Genomic DNA, 22,061 nt, shown 5'->3' with positions numbered 1-22,061 from the left:
ATGTATGCTGCTAATCTTTACTGTGTGCAGAGTGTTTTTTTGCATGGTAAGGTAATCTTACAGCATGACGTGTGACAGCATGTGACTTTTGAACTTTGGGCTAATAATAAAAATACTATATACTCTATTTTCAGTTGATATAATTTAAAGCTGATTTTCCCAGTGAAGAAATTTCTAAGAGAATTTCAACCTTTGCAAGTCAAAGGTATTTTTTAGGTCTTCTAAGTTTCAGGGTACGTATACAATTGCAACTCCTGGACCAATTATAGCTACAGGCCATGCCCATTTATCTTATGTGTATTTGGGGAATATTTAAAGAAAATATTAAGATATTAAATTTAATAGCTTACAATGTGAATTGATAATTAGGATACAATAGTTTGGGTTGAAATATATATGTATTCATATCTTCGTATGTGGACTATATGGTTTGAACATAATTTGTGACAGTCAGAGTGAAATGTGACAGATGAGCGTATGAGCACCTGCTAAGATCCATTGTGTGACTGAAGTGTGAGGCCTCATGAATGCTAGGGAACAAAAGAAAATGTTTTTATGTGAAGTAGTACAAATAAGTTTTATTATGAGAATATTAAGATACATAATGAAGTGTTTTCTACGCAACATATATTTCTATATTTCTTTAGTAATTATTATTTCTTGATTTAGTTAATTGTGGATAAGTGCAATCACACATCAAAGTGATTTATAAAGGAAATTTACATTTGGAATAATTTTTCCAAATTATAATTTTATAGTATTCAAGGTTATTTTTTAATGGTTATCTAGATGAGTACACACATCTTCAGACAAATACATGATACAAATTGATATGACATTTATACAGAATATTTAGATAATAATTATTTTTAATTTTGGTTCAGATATATGAATTATTTTATAAAATAATATTTTTTGGCATTAAGGGGGACAATGTGTTTTTGATCCTGATCACATCTGATCAATACTTATTCTTCACACATTTTAATAAAGAAGAAATATTAATAAGGCACAATGGTATAACTATAGGGTATGATAAAATGAATTATTATAAAAATGAGTAATTTCTTACACTAAAGAAGGGTATTATATGCAAAGTTGCATAACTTAATTATTTTGGTAATACATGGTTATGACAAATATGACATAATTAAGATAAAGAAAATATAAGGATATGTAATCAATATATATAATCGTCTTATCCCGTCTGTCTGTCTGTCTGTCTGTCCAGGAAATCCCGCGTCGCTCATTAGTCCGGCAGCGGCCAATCAGCGCCGCGGGATTTCTGAAAAAAGATGGCGGCCGTTAGCGGCTCATCTGCGGGACGGAGCTGAGCGGCGATGCAGCCGGGAGATGACCGGCGCGAGGCGCTCATCTCCCGGCCGGCAACAGCAGAAGGAACCCGACCGCTGGACCCATCTGCGGGACGGAGATGCAGCCGGGAGATGAGCGGCGCGAGGCGCTCATCTACCGGCCGGTAGCAGCGGAAGGACCGCCGGCGCCGCTGACCTCCATGTGGAAGGGAGGACCGGGGAGCGGCGCTGCGGGTCGGGATACTTCTGCTGCGAGCGCCCGCTATGTCCCGGGTTCTCGCAGCGTAAGTACCCGCACAGGCAGCGCCGCTCCCCGACCCTCACCAAGACGATTCGATGATTGGTCGCGGTCTTCGGACCCGACCAATCACTGATCTTAGCGCAAAAGTTAAACACCGCTGTGCTGATTGGTCGCCGACGCTGCCCGCGACCAATCACCGATTTGGGCGCCACATTTAAATATCGGCCGCGACCAATCAGCACAGCGGTGTTTAAATGTGGAGCCAAGATTGGTGATTGGTCGCGGCCGATATTTAAATTTGGCGCCCAAATCGGTGATTGGTCGCGGGCAGCGTCCGCGACCAATTAGCACAGTACTGTTTAACTTTGGCCGCAAGATCAGTGATTGGTCGCGGGCCAAGACCGCGACCAATCACCGATTTGTGCGGCACATTTAAATAGCGGCCGCGACCAATTGGATGTCAGCGCCGCTCCCCGGTCCTCCCTTCACACCCTAGCCGCATGGATGTCAGCGGTGCTGACTGTGCGGATACTTCCGCTGCGAGAACCTGGGACATGAGCGGGCGCTCGCAGCAGAAGTATCCGGACCCGCAGCGCCGCTCCCCGGTCCTCCCTTGACTCCCTAGCCGCTGATGTCCCCACAGTATCCGCATGGTGTTACAAAGGTCCGTACATTTGTGTTAAAAATCACTGATTGGTCGCTGGCGCTGCCCGCGACCAATCACCGATTTGGGCGCCAAATTTAAATATCGGCCACGACCAATCACCGATCTTGGCTCCACATTTAAACACTGCTGTGCTGATTGGTCGCAGACGCAATTTAAATGTGCCGCCAAAATCGGTGATTGGTCGCGCACAGCGTCGGCGACCAATCAGCACAGCGGTGTTTAAATGTGGAGCCAAGATCGGTGATTGGTCGCGGCCGATATTTAAATTTGGCGCACAAATCGGTGATTGGTCACGGGCCAAGACCGCGACCAATCACCGATTTGTGCGGCACATTTAAATAGCGGCCGCGACCAATTGGATGTCAGCGCCGCTCCCCGGTCCTCCCTTCACACCCTAGCCGCATGGATGTCAGCGGTGCTGACTGTGCGGATACTTCCGCTGCGAGAACCTGGGACATGAGCGGGCGCTCGCAGCAGAAGTATCCGGACCCGCAGCGCCGCTCCCCGGTCCTCCCTTGACTCCCTAGCCGCTGATGTCCCCACAGTATCCGCATGGTGTTACAAAGGTCCGTACATTTGTGTTAAAAATCACTGATTGGTCGCTGGCGCTGCCCGCGACCAATCACCGATTTGGGCGCCAAATTTAAATATCGGCCACGACCAATCACCGATCTTGGCTCCACATTTAAACACTGCTGTGCTGATTGGTCGCAGACGCAATTTAAATGTGCCGCCAAAATCGGTGATTGGTCGCGCACAGCGTCGGCGACCAATCAGCACAGCGGTGTTTAAATGTGGAGCCAAGATCGGTGATTGGTCGCGGCCGATATTTAAATTTGGCGCACAAATCGGTGATTGGTCACGGGCAGCGCCAGCGAACAATCAGCGATTTTTAACACAAATGTCCGGACCTTTGTAACACCATGCGGATACTGTGGGGACATCAGCGGCTAGGTTGTGAAGGGAGGACCGGGGAGCGGCGCTGCGGGTCGGGATACTTCTGCTGCGAGCGCCCGCTCATGTCCCAGGTTCTCGGAGTGGAAGTATCCAACCAGGCAGCGCCGCTGACATCCATGCGGCTAGGGTGTGAAGGGAGGACCGGGGAGCGGCGCTGACATCCAATTGGTCGCGGCCGCTATTTAAATGTGCCGCACAAATCGGTGATTGGTCGCGGTCTTGGCCCGCGACCAATCACTGATCTTGCGGCCAAAGTTAAACAGTACTGTGCTAATTGGTCACGGACGCTGCCCGCGACCAATCACCGATTTGGGCGCCAAATTTAAATATCGGCCGCGACCAATCACCGATCTTGGCTCCACATTTAAACACCGCTGTGCTGATTGGTCGCGGCCGATATTTAAATGTGGCGCCCAAATCGGTGATTGGTCGGGGGCAGCGTCGGCGACCAATCAGCACAGCGGTGTTTAAATGTGGAGCCAAGATCGGTGATTGGTCGCAGCCGATATTTAAATTTGGTGCCCAAATCGGTGATTGCCCGCGACCAATCAGCGATTTTTAACACAAATGTCCGGACCTTTGTAACACCATGCGGATACTGAGGGGACATCAGCGGCTAGGGTGTGAAGGGAGGACCGGGGAGCGGCGCTGCGGGTCGGGATACTTCTGCTGCGACCGCCCGCTCATGTCCCGGGTTCTCGCAGCGGAAGTATCCGCACAGGCAGCGGCGCTCCCCGTGTCACGGGTGTGTTACCACGAAGATCGTCACGAGTACACAGCCTGACTTCTCGCAGCTGACTTGTTGGTGCTTTGTCTTTTCTCGGCAGTGAAGGAGTTAATTCTCTCTCTCTCTGGGCTAGCTGAGGTCCAGCCTCGCCCAGCTGCAATCAATGCTTCGTTAGTGAGACTCCTTTATATTCCTGCAGGTCTGTTTGTGAGGTGTCGGTGAAAGCTTTTCATTCTGACTTACAGAGCGGATCGTGGTGTTTGGAGTTGCTGAGTTAAGTGTATTTGGAAGTGTTATTTCCCTTTCCTCGCTTTATCATTTATCTCCTTTCCCGTTGGTGTTCCCTCTGTTGTAGTTGTGTTGAAGTTGTATGCAAGGTGGTTTTGGTTTTTCCCTTGTACTGTCTCGTTCGTCTAAATACTGTGTGTGGGCATATTATTGCTGGTTCCCAATTGTTGTGATCGGGGTCCTTCTCAGGACTAGATTACTGTGGTGCAGGGATCCTCAGGAGGTAGGGGTTACGCTGGCGGCCTGGACCTCTGTACCTTTAACAGTACCTCCAGGATGAGGGATTAGTCAGGGCCCCAGCTTAGGGTCAGCTTAGGCCCCCTACCTCCAGTATTCTGTGACAGTGTGACATTTTCACCGACCAACTTAGTTTTTCTCCAGCTACCATGGATCCAGTAGCCGGTCTAGCTCGGCAGTTGCAGAGTTTGTCCATGGGGCTGGCGGACGTTAGGTCCAAGGTTTTGCATCCTCTGGAGCAAGCCGGACCAGAACCTAAAGTAGCTCTCCCTGACAGGTTCACTGGGGGGCGGGACAAGTTTTTTGTTTTCCGGGAGGCATGCAAATTGTACTTTCGGCTGCGGCCTCGGTCATCGGGCAGTGAAGAACAAAGGGTGGGAATTGTCATCTCGCTCCTACAAGGGGACCCACAATCTTGGGCGTTCTCTCTTCCCCCAAGTTCCCCGGTTCTCCAGTCAGTGGATAGGTTTTTCGCTGCTTTGGGACTCGTATATGATGACCCAGATCGGATCTCCCTTGCTGAGTCTAAGTTACGTAGGATTCAGCAGGGAGATCGTCCGGCGGAGGAATTCTGTTCAGAGTTCCGTAGGTGGGCCACGGACACCCAGTGGAATGACCCGGCTCTTAGGAGCCAGTTTTGTCATGGTTTATCCGACAAATTACAGGATGTGTTGGCACAGTATGACTCTCCCGCGTCACTGGAAGCCGCTATGGCCCTTGCTATTCGCGTTGACAGACGGCTTCGGGAGAGGTGCGGGATAACTCTACCCCCTGTAATGTCTCCACCTCTTACAAGGTCCCCTCATATGGTGGTTCCCCTGGTCAGTCCGGAGGAGCCTATGCAATTAGGAGGGACATCATTTCGGGGAAGGGGACCGGTGGTGCGCCATAAGACAGGAAGGTGTTTCCTCTGCGGGAAAAAGGGACATTTTATTGGGGGGTGTCCATCCCGCCCCTTGCAGAGTAAAGAGTCGTCGAAAAAACTGTTGATCCCAGGTTGTGTGGTGGACGGCAATCTGGGAGTAGGTATTTCGTCCCTAGGTTCGTCTCAATTTCTCGTACCGGCGGAGGTGGTGGTGGGTACGAGAACTGAGAGGATATCTGTTCTTCTGGATAGTGGGGCCGGGGCTAATCTGGTTGATGCTCGGTTTGCCCGGGTTCAAGGTATGCGATTGAGTGAGTTGGCTAAACCCATCCCCATATTCTCGATCGATGCCAGGCCTCTCGGTCAGGGAAGTTTTTTGCAAGCTGTGCATGGCGTAAAACTTCAAGTGGGGGCAATACATAAAGAACTGTTGTCTTGCTACGTGTTGGAGGGTCTTCCCACTCCTATAGTGTTGGGCCTTCCTTGGTTAGCTAAGCATAACCCTGTTATTAATTGGCAAACCAGAGAGATAAGCCAATGGAGTAAATTCTGTAATAAAAACTGCATGAACACGGTCATCGGTGCGGTTACTCCTTGGGTCTTACCTCCATTTCTGGCAGACTTTGAGGATGTATTCTCGGAGAATGGGTGTCAGGAACTACCTCCTCATCGCGAGTATGACTGTTCTGTAAAACTGCTCCCTGAGGCCAAGTTACCTAAAGCTAGGTTGTATAACCTTTCTGGTCCTGAGAGGCAGGCCATGAAGGATTATATTTCTGAAAGTCTGGCTAAGGGGCATATTAGACCTTCATCTTCACCGGTGGCCGCGGGGTTCTTCTTTGTTAAGAAGAAAGATGGAGGCCTACGCCCTTGCCTGGATTTCCGTGAACTTAATCGGATTACGGTCCGAGATCCGTATCCGCTCCCACTTATTCCCGATCTCTTTAATCAGATCGTGGGCGCCAAATGGTTCTCTAAGTTGGATCTCAGGGGGGCGTACAATCTGATTAGGATGAAGGAGGGGGATGAGTGGAAGACGGCTTTTAACACTCCGGAGGGGCATTATGAGAACCTTGTCATGCCATTCGGTCTGACTAATGCCCCGGCGGTGTTTCAACACTTTGTTAATGATATTTTTCGCCACCTGGTGGGACAGTTTGTTGTCATATATCTGGATGATATCTTAATTTACTCGCCGGATCTGGTGTCTCATCAGGAGCACGTTAGACAGGTGTTACAGATCTTGCGGGATAATAAACTGTATGCCAAGTGGGAAAAGTGTGTGTTCGCCGTACAGGAACTCCAGTTTTTAGGCTTCCTGGTTTCTGCGTCCGGTTTTCGTATGGACCCTGGGAAAGTGCGGGCAGTTCTTGAGTGGGATCGGCCGGAGAATCTTAAGGCACTACAACGTTTCCTGGGGTTTGCTAACTATTACCGGAAGTTCATTCGTAATTTCTCGTCCATGGTTAAGCCTCTCACAGACATGACTAAAAAGGGGACGGATTTTTCTAGGTGGTCTGACAAGGCTTGTCAAGCATTCTCCTCCTTGAAAAAATGTTTTGCCTCGGCACCCATACTCATTCAACCTGATGCGTCTCAGCCATTCTTTGTAGAGGTAGACGCTTCCGAGGTAGGGGTGGGAGCAGTATTGTCACAGGGTTCGTCCCCTGGTAAGTGGCATCCGTGCGCCTTTTTCTCTAAAAAATTGTCGTCCGCTGAGAGGAATTACGATGTCGGCAATAGGGAACTCCTGGCCATTAAGTTAGCTTTTGAGGAGTGGCGCCATTTTTTGGAGGGGGCAGTTCATCCGGTCACCGTCATCACCGATCACAAGAACCTGCTATATCTGGAGTCCGCTAAACGTCTGAATCCCAGACAAGCTAGGTCGTCATTGTTTTTTACCAGGTTTAATTTCGTCGTTACATATCGTCCTGGGTCTAAAAATGTAAAGGCGGATGCCTTATCTCGTAGTTTCCCTGGGGCCGGGAATACGGACGACCCGATTCCTATTCTTCAGGAGGGGGTGGTGGTTTCGGCAGTATGCTCTGAGCTGGAGGAGGAGATATTGGAGGCTCAGGGGGACGCCCCTGTTGGACCTCCGGGGAGACTGTTCGTTCCAGATCAGTTGCGACAAAAGGTGATCGAGGCACACCATAACTCAGTTTTTGCAGGACACCCGGGGAGTAAAGCAACTGTGGATCTCCTCTCGCGTCGGTTTTGGTGGCCTAACTTACATAAAGAGGTGGTAACTTTTGTCGCGTCCTGTGGGGTTTGTGCGCGCTCTAAGACCTCACATACCCGTCCGTCTGGGGCCCTCTTACCTTTGAAGATCCCGGAGCGTCCTTGGACTCATCTGTCTATGGACTTTATTACGGACCTCCCTCCGTCTTCGGGTAAAACGGTCATACTCGTTGTAGTGGACAGGTTCAGCAAGATGGCACATTTTATCGCTCTTCCGGCTCTCCCTAATGCTAAAACTCTTGCGCAGGTGTTCATTGGGGAGATTGTGAGGCTTCACGGGGTACCCTCCGAGGTGGTGTCTGATCGGGGGTCTCAGTTTGTGTCCAAGTTCTGGAAGGCGTTTTGTGCACGGCGGGGGATGCATTTGTCATTCTCGTCGGCTTTTCATCCTCAGACCAATGGTCAGACGGAACGTATGAACCAGAGCTTGGAGACATATCTTCGGTGTTTTGTGTCAGAGAACCAGGAGGACTGGGCTTCTTTCCTACCTCTGGCAGAGTTTGCTCTCAATAATAGGCGAAGCGAGTCCACTGGTAAGTCCCCGTTTTTTGGGGCATATGGTTTTCACCCCCAGTTTTGTACTTTCAGTAGGGGGGGCTCTTCGGGGGTTCCGGAGGAGGAACGATTTTCCTCATCTCTCGCTTCAGTATGGAGAGGGGTGCTGAAGAATCTGAATACTATGGGGAACCGATACAAACGTATGGCTGATAGGAGGAGAGTGTCTGGTCCGGACCTAAGTGTGAACGATCAGGTATGGTTGTCTACCAGGAATATTAAACTTAAGGTTCCCTCCTGGAAACTGGGTCCCAGGTTCATCGGGCCGTACAGAATCAGTTCTGTTATTAATCCGGTGGCATTCCGTCTTGACCTCCCCTCTACGTTTAAAATTCACAACGTGTTTCACAGATCATTGCTTAAGAGGTATGTGGCGCCGGTGGTACCGTCACCTTTACCTCCCCCTCCTGTGGTTGTCAATGGTAACTTGGAGTTCCAGGTATCGAGGGTCATTGATTCACGTTTTAATCGCCGGTCCCTTCAGTACCTGGTTCATTGGAAGGGGTATGGTCCTGAGGAGAGGATGTGGGTTCCTGCGTCGGATATTAACGCAGACCGATTAGTTCGGGCCTTCCACACGACTCACCCGGATAAACCTGGCCCTGAGGGTCCGGAGGCCCCTCGTAGAAGGGGGGGTACTGTCACGGGTGTGTTACCACGAAGATCGTCACGAGTACACAGCCTGACTTCTCGCAGCTGACTTGTTGGTGCTTTGTGTTTTCTCGGCAGTGAAGGAGTTAATTCTCTCTCTCTCTGGGCTAGCTGAGGTCCAGCCTCGCCCAGCTGCAATCAATGCTTCGTTAGTGAGACTCCTTTATATTCCTGCAGGTCTGTTTGTGAGGTGTCGGTGAAAGCTTTTCATTCTGACTTACAGAGCGGATCGTGGTGTTTGGAGTTGCTGAGTTAAGTGTATTTGGAAGTGTTTTTTCCCTTTCCTCGCTTTATCATTTATCTCCTTTCCCGTTGGTGTTCCCTCTGTTGTAGTTGTGTTGAAGTTGTATGCAAGGTGGTTTTGGTTTTTCCCTTGTACTGTCTCGTTCGTCTAAATACTGTGTGTGGGCATATTATTGCTGGTTCCCAATTGTTGTGATCGGGGTCCTTCTCAGGACTAGATTACTGTGGTGCAGGGATCCTCAGGAGGTAGGGGTTACGCTGGCGGCCTGGACCTCTGTACCTTTAACAGTACCTCCAGGATGAGGGATTAGTCAGGGCCCCAGCTTAGGGTCAGCTTAGGCCCCCTACCTCCAGTATTCTGTGACAGTGTGACACCCCGGTCCTCACTAGTATGATTCCGCTCCCCGCTCCTCACCAATACGATTCGCTGATTGGTCGCGCTCTCCGCACCCGACAAATCAGTGATCTTGGCGCTAAAGTTAAACACCGCTCTGCTGATTGGTCGCGGCCGCTGCCCGCGACCAATCACCGATTTGGGCGCCACATTTATACAGCGGCCGCGACCAATCACTGATCTTACCGCCACATTTAAACACTGCTGTGCTAATTGGTTGCGGACGCCAACCGCAACCAATCAGCGAGCTTGGCGCCAAATTTAAACAACGCTCTGCTGATTGGTCGCGGACGCCACACGCACCCAATCAGCGAGATTGGCGCTAAATTTAAACAATGCTCTGCTGATTGGTCGCGGACTCCAGCTGCGACCAATCAGCGATTTTGGCGCCAAATTTAAACACCGCTCTGCTGATTGATGGCGGTCGCTGGCCGAGATCAATCAGCAGTATTGGCGCAAAATTTACACACCGCTCTGCTGATTGGTCGCGGTTGTCGGCCGTGACCAATCAGCAGTATTGGCGCCAAATTTAAACCTCACTCTGCTGATTGGTCGCAACCACCGGCCGCGACCAATCTGCGTTTTTTGTGCCAAATTTAAACAACGCTCTGCTGATTGGTCGCGGCCGCCAGCCGCGAACAATCAGCGAGATTGGCGCCAAATTTAAACACCGCTCTGCTGATTGGTCAAGGCCGCCAGCCGCCACCAATCAGCGATTTTGGTGCCAAATTTAAACAACGCTCTGCTGATTGGACGAGGCCGCCAGCCGCCACCAATCAGCGATTTTGGCGCCAAATTTAAACCCCGCTCTGCATCGTTCTTTGGATTGGTCACGGTCGCCGGCCGCGACCAATCAACAGTATTGTCGCCAAATTTAAACACCTCTTTGCTGATTGGTCACGGTCACCACTAATCAGCGATTTTAGTGCCAAATTTAAACACGCTCTCCAGTCCTCACTAACACGGTTTGCTGATTGGTCGCGGCCACCGCCCGCGACCAATCAGCGATCTTGGCGCAAAATTCAAACACCGCTCTGCTGATTGGTCGCGGTCGCCATCCGCGACCAATCAGCGATATTGGCGCCAAATTTAAACAACGCTCTGCTGATTGGTTGAGGCCAGCGACCGCGACCAATCAGCAGAGCGATGCAGAGCGGGATTTAAATTTGGCCCCAAAATCGCTGATTAGTCGCGGCTGACGGCCGCGACCAATCAGCAGACCGTTGTTTAAATTTTGCGCCAAAATGAAACACCGCTCTGCATCGCTCTGCAGATTGGTCGCGGCCGCCGGCCGCGACCAATCAGCAGTATTAGCGCCAAATTTAAACACCGCTCTGCTGATTGGTCGCGACTAATCAGCGATTTTGTTGCCAAATTTAAACACGCTCTCCAGTCCTCACTAACACGGTTCGCTGATTGTTCGCGGCCGCCGCCCGCGACCAATCACCGATATTGCCGCCAAATTTAAACACAGCTCTGCTGATTGGTCACGGTTGCCGACCTCGACCAATCAGCGATTTTGGCGCAAAATTTAAACACAGCTCTGCTGATTGCTCCCGGTCGGCCGCATACATATTCTAGAATACCCGATGCATTAGAATCGGGCCACCATCTAGTTAACATATAAAGGCCTTATTTTTATTTTCATTTTTATTCTTATTTATATTTTTCATTCTTAAATTTTCATTCTTACTTTATTCTTATTTTTCATTTTTAATTTGAATTCTCATTTTTGAATTTATTTTATTTCAGTATATCAATTAAGAAAAACACATCAATATTTAATAATGTAATGTCTAGTACAAGAATATTGTTTCATTATATATAATGATGATATGGTTCTAACATAAGAAGAAAAATGTTTCAATTCTCTAAGTAAATAAAATTCATTCATTCACTTATATATTCATGTATTGATTTATTTTGGTTCATTATCATATATTCTTTATTGGTTTCATAAATATATTCAATTAAGGTTTGAGTAATAAACATATAAACACTTGTTACATCAAAACCCTGACACCTATGGGTTGAAAAGGTAATTACACCTATGACTTAAAAAATGATGACATGAAGAGCTTGGTTAATAATGAATTATGATCTATTATTGTTTTATTATTCCAAACATCATTTATATTAATATTTTGACAATAATTAGATGGATATTACTGATTGCTATGGTACACTGTGATATTACAGGTTAGGAAAATTGACAGATTTGGTATAATTAGGCAATGAAGTCCTCAATCAAAATACTGCAATTATGAATTTTATCTTAATAAAGACTTCTCATAATTCTAAATTTAAGAGATTCTCAAAAGTTACAAGAAGAAAAATCCGCTACTCGGTAGTCCCAGAAGATAACAATGCTGTGAATGCTGAGTGATAATAGACAGTGTCCATTACAATACATTCTCACCACTGACCACCAGGACTGCAGAGGATGATGATCTCACTGACCACAAAGACTGCAGAGGACGATGATCTCACTGACCACCAGGACTGCAGAGGACGATGATCTCACTGACCACCAGGACTGCAGAGGACGATGATCTCACTGACAACCAGGACTGCAGAGGAAGATGATCTCACTGACCACCAGGACTGCAGAGGACGATGATCTCACTGACAACCAGGACTGCAGAGGAGGATGATCTCACTGACCACCAGGACTGGAGAGGACGATGATCTCACTGACCACCAGGACTGGAGAGGACGATGATCTCACTGACCACCAGGACTGGAGAGGACGATGATCTCACTGACAACCAGGACTGCAGAGTACGATGATCTCACTGACCACCAGGACTGCAGAGGATGATGATCTCACTGACCACCAGGACTGCAGAGGACGATGATCTCACTGACAACCAGGACTGCAGAGGACGATGATCTCACTGACCACCAGGATTGCAGAGGATGATGATCTCACTGACCACCAGGGCTGCAGAGGACGATGATCTCACTGACAACCAGGACTGCAGAGGACGATGATCTCACTGACAACCAGGACTGCAGAGGACGATGATCTCACTGACAACCAGGACTGCAGAGGACGATGATCTCACTGACCACCAGGACTGCAGAGGACGATGATCTCACTGACCACCAGGACTGCAGAGGACGATGATCTCACTGACCACCAGGACTGAAGAGGACGATGATCTCACTGACCACCAGGACTGCAGAGGACGATGATCTCACTGACAACCAGGACTGCAGAGGACGATGATCTCACTGACAACCAGGACTGCAGAGGACGATGATCTCACTGACAACCAGGACTGCAGAGGACGATGATCTCACTGACAACCAGGACTGCAGAGGACGATGATCTCACTGACAACCAGGACTGCAGAGGACGATGATCTCACTGACAACCAGGACTGCAGGGGACGATGATCTCACTGACCACCAGGACTGCAGAGGACGATGATCTCACTGACCACCAGGACTGCAGAGGACGATGATCTCACTGACCACCAGGACTGCAGAGGACGATGATCTCACTGACCACCAGGACTGCAGAGGACGATGATCTCACTGACAACCAGGACTGCAGAGGACGATGATCTCACTGACCACCAGGACTGCAGAGGACGATGATCTCACTGACAACCAGGACTGCAGAGGACGATGATCTCACTGACAACCAGGACTGCAGAGGACGATGATCTCACTGACCACCAGGACTGCAGAGGACGATGATCTCACTGACCACCAGGACTGCAGAGGACGATGATCTCACTGACAACCAGGACTGCAGAGGACGATGATCTCACTGACCACCAGGACTGCAGAGGACGATATTCTCACTGACAACCAGGACTGCAGAGGACGATGATCTCACTGACAACCAGGACTGCAGAGGACGATGATCTCACTCACCACCAGGACTGCAGAGGACGATGATCTTACTGACAACCAGGACTGCAGATGACGATGATCTCACTGACAACCAGGACTGCAGAGAACGAGGGTCTCACTGACAACCAGGACTGCAGAGGATGATGATATCACTGACCACCAGGACTGCAGAGGACGATGATCTCACTGACAACCAGGACTGCAGAGGACGATGATCTCACTGACAACCAGGACTGCAGAGGACGATGATCTCACTGACAACCAGGACTGCAGAGGACGATGATCTCACTCACCACCAGGACTGCAGAGGACGATGATCTTACTGACAACCAGGACTGCAGATGACGATGATCTCACTGACAACCAGGACTGCAGAGAACGAGGGTCTCACTGACAACCAGGACTGCAGAGGATGATGATATCACTGACCACCAGGACTGCAGAGGACGATGATCTCACTGACAACCAGGACTGCAGAGGACGATGATCTCACTGACAACCAGGACTGCAGAGGACGATGATCTCACTGACAACCAGGACTGCAGAGGAATATGATCTGACTGACCACCAGGACTGCAGAGGACGATGATCTCACTGACAACCAGGACTGCAGAGGACGATGATCTCACTGACAACCAGGACTGCAGAGGACGATGATCTCACTGACCACCAGGACTGCAGAGGACGATGATCTCACTGACCACCAGGACTGCAGAGGACGATGATCTCACCGACAACCAGGACTGCAGAGGACGATGATCTCACCGACAACCAGGACTGCAGAGGACGATGATCTCACCGACAACCAGGACTGCAGAGGACGATGATCTCACCGACAACCAGGACTGCAGAGGACGATGATCTCACCGACAACCAGGACTGCAGAGGACGATGATCTCACCGACAACCAGGACTGCAGAGGACGATGATCTCACCGACAACCAGGACTGCAGAGGACGATGATCTCACTGACAACCAGGACTGCAGAGGACGATGATCTCACTGACAACCAGGACTGCAGAGGACGATGATCTCACTGACAACCAGGACTGCAGAGGACGATGATCTCACTGACAACCAGGACTGCAGAGGAATATGATCTGACTGACCACCAGGACTGCAGAGGACGATGATCTCACTGACAACCAGGACTGCAGAGGACGATGATCTCACCGACAACCAGGACTGCAGAGGAATATGATCTGACTGACCACCAGGACTGCAGAGGACGATGATCTCACTGACAACCAGGACTGCAGAGGACGATGATCTCACCGACAACCAGGACTGCAGAGGACGATGATCTCACTGACAACCAGGACTGCAGAGGACGATGATCTCACTGACAACCAGGACTGCAGAGGACGATGATCTCACTGACAACCAGGACTGCAGAGGACGATGATCTCACTGACCACCAGGACTGCAGAGGACGATGATCTCACTGACCACCAGGACTGCAGAGGACGATGATCTCACTGACCACCAGGACTGCAGAGGACGATGATCTCACTGACAACCAGGACTGCAGAGGACGATGATCTCACTGACCACCAGGACTGCAGAGGACGATGATCTCACTGACCACCAGGACTGCAGAGTACGATGATCTCACTGACCACCAGGACTGCAGAGTACGATGATCTCACTGACCACCAGGACTGCAGAGTACGATGATCTCACTGACCACCAGGACTGCAGAGGATGATGATCTCACTGACAACCAGGACTGCAGAGGACGATGATCTCACTGACAACCAGGACTGCAGGGGATGATGATCTCACTGACCACCAGGACTGCAGAGGACGATGATCTCACTGACAACCAGGACTGCAGAGGACGATGATCTCACTGACAACCAGGACTGCAGGGGATGATGATCTCACTGACCACCAGGACTGCAGAGGACGATGATCTCACTGACAACCAGGACTGCAGAGGACGATGATCTCACTGACAACCAGGACTGCAGGGGACGATGATCTCACTGACAACCAGGACTGCAGAGGACGAGGATCTCACTGACTACCAGGACTGCAGAGGACGAGGATCTCACTGACTACCAGGACTGCAGAGGACGATGATCTCACTGACCACCAGGATTGCAGAGGACGATGATCTCACTGACCACCAAGACTGCAGAGGACGATGATCTCACTGACAACCAGGACTGCAGAGGACGATGATCTCACTGACCACCAGGACTGCAGAGGACGAGGATCTCACTGACCACCAGGACTGCAGAGGACGAGGATCTCACTGACTACCAGGACTGCAGAGGACGATGATCTCACTGACAACCAGGACTGCAGAGGACGATGATCTCACTGACCACCAGGATTGCAGAGGACGATGATCTCACTGACCACCAGGACTGCAGAGGACGATGATCTCACTGACCACCAGGACTGCAGAGGACGATGATCTCACTGACAACCAGGACTGCAGAGGACGATGATCTCACTGACAACCAGGACTGCAGAGGACGATGATCTCACTGACCACCAGGACTGCAGAGGACGATGATCTCACTGACAACCAGGACTGCAGAGGACGATGATCTCACTGACCACCAGGACTGCAGAGGACGATGATCTCACTGACCACCAGGACTGCAGAGGACGATATTCTCACTGACAACCAGGACTGCAGAGGACGATGATCTCACTGACAACCAGGACTGCAGAGGACGATGATCTCACTGACAACCAGGACTGCAGAGGACGATGATCTCACTGACAACCAGGACTGCAGAGGACGATGATCTCACTCACCACCAGGACTGCAGAGGACGATGATCTTACTGACAACCAGGACTGCAGATGACGATGATCTCACTGACAACCAGGACTGCAGAGAACGAGGGTCTCACTGACAACCAGGACTGCAGAGGATGATGATATCACTGACCACCAGGACTGCAGAGGACGATGATCTCACTGACAACCAGGACTGCAGAGGACGATGATCTCACTGACAACCAGGACTGCAGAGGACGATGATCTCACTGACAACCAGGACTGCAGAGGACGATGATCTCACTCACCACCAGGACTGCAGAGGACGATGATCTTACTGACAACCAGGACTGCAGATGACGATGATCTCACTGACAACCAGGACTGCAGAGAACGAGGGTCTCACTGACAACCAGGACTGCAGAGGATGATGATATCACTGACCACCAGGACTGCAGAGGACGATGATCTCACTGACAACCAGGACTGCAGAGGACGATGATCTCACTGACAACCAGGACTGCAGAGGACGATGATCTCACTGACAACCAGGACTGCAGAGGAATATGATCTGACTGACCACCAGGACTGCAGAGGACGATGATCTCACTGACAACCAGGACTGCAGAGGACGATGATCTCACTGACAACCAGGACTGCAGAGGACGATGATCTCACTGACCACCAGGACTGCAGAGGACGATGATCTCACCGACAACCAGGACTGCAGAGGACGATGATCTCACCGACAACCAGGACTGCAGAGGACGATGATCTCACCGACAACCAGGACTGCAGAGGACGATGATCTCACCGACAACCAGGACTGCAGAGGACGATGATCTCACCGACAACCAGGACTGCAGAGGACGATGATCTCACCGACAACCAGGACTGCAGAGGACGATGATCTCACCGACAACCAGGACTGCAGAGGACGATGATCTCACCGACAACCAGGACTGCAGAGGACGATGATCTCACCGACAACCAGGACTGCAGAGGACGATGATCTCACCGACAACCAGGACTGCAGAGGACGATGATCTCACCGACAACCAGGACTGCAGAGGACGATGATCTCACTGACAACCAGGACTGCAGAGGAATATGATCTGACTGACCACCAGGACTGCAGAGGACGATGATCTCACTGACAACCAGGACTGCAGAGGACGATGATCTCACTGACAACCAGGACTGCAGAGGACGATGATCTCACCGACCACCAGGACTGCAGAGGACGATGATCTCACCGACCACCAGGACTGCAGAGGACGATGATCTCACCGACCACCAGGACTGCAGAGGACGATGATCTCACTGACAACCAGGACTGCAGAGGACGATGATCTCACTGACAACCAGGACTGCAGAGGAATATGATCTGACTGACCACCAGGACTGCAGAGGACGATGATCTCACTGACAACCAGGACTGCAGAGGACGATGATCTCACTGACAACCAGGACTGCAGAGGACGATGATCTCACTGACCACCAGGACTGCAGAGGACGATGATCTCACTGACAACCAGGACTGCAGAGGACGATGATCTCACCGACAACCAGGACTGCAGAGGACGATGATCTCACCGACAACCAGGACAGCAGAGGACGATGATCTCACCGACAACCAGGACTGCAGAGGACGATGATCTCACCGACAACCAGGACTGCAGAGGACGATGATCTCACCGACAACCAGGACTGCAGAGGACGATGATCTCACCGACAACCAGGACTGCAGAGGACGATGATCTCACCGACAACCAGGACTGCAGAGGACGATGATCTCACCGACAACCAGGACTGCAGAGGACGATGATCTCACCGACAACCAGGACTGCAGAGGACGATGATCTCACCGACAACCAGGACTGCAGAGGACGATGATCTCACCGACAACCAGGACTGCAGAGGACGATGATCTCACTGACAACCAGGACTGCAGAGGACGATGATCTCACCGACAACCAGGACTGCAGAGGACGATGATCTCACCGACAACCAGGACTGCAGAGGACGATGATCTCACTGACAACCAGGACTGCAGAGGACGATGATCTCACTGACAACCAGGACTGCAGAGAACGAGGGTCTCACTGACAACCAGGACTGCAGAGGATGATGATATCACTGACCACCAGGACTGCAGAGGACGATGATCTCACTGACAACCAGGACTGCAGAGGACGATGATCTCACTGACAACCAGGACTGCAGAGGACGATGATCTCACTGACAACCAGGACTGCAGAGGACGATGATCTCACTGACAACCAGGACTGCAGAGGACGATGATCTCACTGACAACCAGGACTGCAGAGGACGATGATCTCACTGACAACCAGGACTGCAGAGAACGATGATCTCACCGACAACCAGGACTGCAGAGGACGATGATCTCACCGACCACCAGGACTGCAGAGGACGATGATCTCACCGACAACCAGGACTGCAGAGGACGATGATCTCACCGACCACCAGGACTGCAGAGGACGATGATCTCACTGACAACCAGGACTGCAGAGGACGATGATCTCACCGACCACCAGGACTGCAGAGGACGATGATCTCACTGACCACCAGGACTGCAGAGGACGATGATCTCACTGACCACCAGGACTGCAGAGGACGATGATCTCACTGACCACCAGGACTGCAGAGGACGATGATCTCACTGACCACCAGGACTGAAGAGGACGATGATCTCACTGACAACCAGGACTGCAGAGGACGATGATCTCACTGACAACCAGGACTGCAGAGGACGATGATCTCACTGACAACCAGGACTGCAGAGGACGATGATCTCACTGACAACCAGGACTGCAGAGGACGATGATCTCACTGACAACCAGGACTGCAGAGGACGATGATCTCACTGACCGACAACCAGGACTGCAGAGGACGATGATCTCACCGACAACCAGGACTGCAGAGGACGATGATCTCACCGACAACCAGGACTGCAGAGGACGATGATCTCACCGACAACCAGGACTGCAGAGGACGATGATCTCACCGACAACCAGGACTGCAGAGGACGATGATCTCACTGACAACCAGGACTGCAGAGGACGATGATCTCACTGACAACCAGGACTGCAGAGGAATATGATCTGACTGACCACCAGGACTGCAGAGGACGATGATCTCACTGACAACCAGGACTGCAGAGGACGATGATCTCACTGACAACCAGGACTGCAGAGGACGATGATCTCACCGACCACCAGGACTGCAGAGGACGATGATCTCACCGACAACCAGGACTGCAGAGGACGATGATCTCACTGACCACCAGGACTGCAGAGGACGATGATCTCACTGACAACCAGGACTGCAGAGGACGATGATCTCACTGACAACCAGGACTGCAGAGGACGATGATCTCACTGACAACCAGGGCTGCAGAGGACGATGATCTCACTGACAACCAGGGCTGCAGAGGACGATGATCTCACTGACCACCAGGGCTGCAGAGGACGATGATCTCACTGACCACCAGGATTGCAGAGGACGATGATCTCACTGGCCACCAGGACTGCAGAGGACGATGATCTCACTGACCACCAGGACTGCAGAGGACGATGATCTCACTGACCACCAGGACTGCAGAGGAGGATGATCTCACTGACAACCAGGACTGCAGAGGACGATGATCTCACTGACCACCAGGACTGCAGAGGACGATGATCTCACTGACCACCAGGACTGCAGAGGACGATGATCTCACTGACCACCAGGACTGCAGAGGACGATGATCTCACTGACCACCAGGACTGCAGAGGAAGATGATCTCACTGACCACCAGGACTGCATAGAACGATGATCTCACTGACCACCAGGACTGCAGAGGACGATGATCTCACTGACCACTAGGACTGCAGAGGACGATGATCTCACTGACAACCAGGACTGCAGAGGACGATGATCTCACTGACAACCAGGACTGCAGAGGACGATGATCTCACTGTCCACCAGGACTGCAGAGGAGGATGATCTCACTGACAACCAGGACTGCAGAGGACGATGATCTCACTGACCACCAGGACTGCAGAGGACGATGATCTCACTGACAACCAGGACTGCAGAGGACGATGATCTCACTGACCACCAGGACTGCAGAGGATGATGATCTCACTGACCACCAGGACTGCAGAGGACGATGATCTCACTGATCACCACGACTGCAGAGGACGATGATCTCACTGACAACCAGGACTGCAGAGGACGATGATCTCACTGACCACCAGGACTGCAGAGGACGATGATCTCACTGACCACCAGGACTGCAGAGGACGATGATCTCACTGATCACCAGGACTGCAGAGGACGATGATCTCACTGACAACCAGGACTGCAGAGGACGATGATCTCACTGACCATCAGGACTGCAGAGGACGATGATCTCACTGACAACCAGAACTGCAAAGGATGATGATATCACTGACCACCAGGACTGCAGAGGATGATGATCTCACTGACCACCAGGACTGCAGAGGACGATGATCTCACTGACCACCAGGACTGCAGAGGACGATGATCTCACTGACTACCAGGACTGCAGAGGACGATGATCTCACTCACCACCAGGACTGCAGAGGACGATGATCTCACCGACAACCAGGACTGCAGAGGACGATGATCTCACTGACCACCAGGACTGCAGAGGACGATGATCTCACTGACAACCAGGACTGCAGAGGACGATGATCTCACTGACCACCAGGACTGCAGAGGACGATGATCTCACTGACCACCAGGACTGCAGAGGACGATGATCTCACTGACCACCAGGACTGCAGAGGACGATGATCTCACTGACTACCAGGACTGCAGAGGACGATGATCTCACTCACCACCAGGACTGCAGAGGACGATGATGTCACTGACCACCAGGACTGCAGAGGACGATGATCTCACTGACCACCAGGACTGCAGAGGACGATGATCTCACTGACCACCAGGACTGCAGAGGACGATGATCTCACTGACAACCAGGACTGCAGAGGACGATGATCTCACTGACCACCAGGACTGCAGAGGATGATGATCTCACTGACCACCAGGACTGCAGAGGACGATGATCTCACTGATCACCACGACTGCAGAGGACGATGATCTCACTGACAACCAGGACTGCAGAGGACGATGATCTCACTGACCACCAGGACTGCAGAGGACGATGATCTCACTGACCACCAGGACTGCAGAGGACGATGATCTCACTGATCACCAGGACTGCAGAGGACGATGATCTCACTGACAACCAGGACTGCAGAGGACGATGATCTCACTGACCATCAGGACTGCAGAGGACGATGATCTCACTGACAACCAGAACTGCAAAGGATGATGATATCACTGACCACCAGGACTGCAGAGGATGATGATCTCACTGACCACCAGGACTGCAGAGGACGATGATCTCACTGACCACCAGGACTGCAGAGGATGATGATCTCACTGACCACCAGGACTGCAGAGGATGATGATCTCACTGACCACTAGGACTGCAGAGGACGATGATCTCACTGACAACCAGGACTGCAGAGGACGATGATCTCACTGACCACCAGGACTGCAGAGGACGATGATCTCACTGACCACCAGGACTGCAGAGGACGATGATCTCACTGACCACCAGGACTGCAGAGAACGATGATCTCACTGATCACCAGGACTGCAGAGGACGATGATCTCACTGACCATCAGGACTGCAGAGGACGATGATCTCACTGACAACCAGAACTGCAGAAGACGATGATCTCACTGACCACCAGGACTGCAGAGGACGATGATCTCACTGACCACCAGGACTGCAGAGGACGATGATCTCACTGACCACCAGGACTGCAGAGGACGATGATCTCACTGACCACCAGGACTGCAGAGGACGATGATCTCACTGACCACCAGGACTGCAGAGGACGATGATCTCACTGACAACCAGGACTACAGAGGACGATGATCTCACTGACCACCAGGACTGCAGAGGACGATGATCTCACTGACCACCAGGACTGCAGAGGACGATGATCTCACTGACTACCAGGACTGCAGAGGA

Source organism: Phyllobates terribilis, unplaced genomic scaffold (genome assembly GCF_046119375.1).
Source record: "Phyllobates terribilis strain yellow unplaced genomic scaffold, ASM4611937v1 Scaffold_9__5_contigs__length_417890890, whole genome shotgun sequence".
Classification (NCBI taxonomy): Eukaryota; Metazoa; Chordata; class Amphibia; order Anura; family Dendrobatidae; genus Phyllobates; species Phyllobates terribilis.
Note: the sequence above shows the minus strand (reverse complement) of the source record.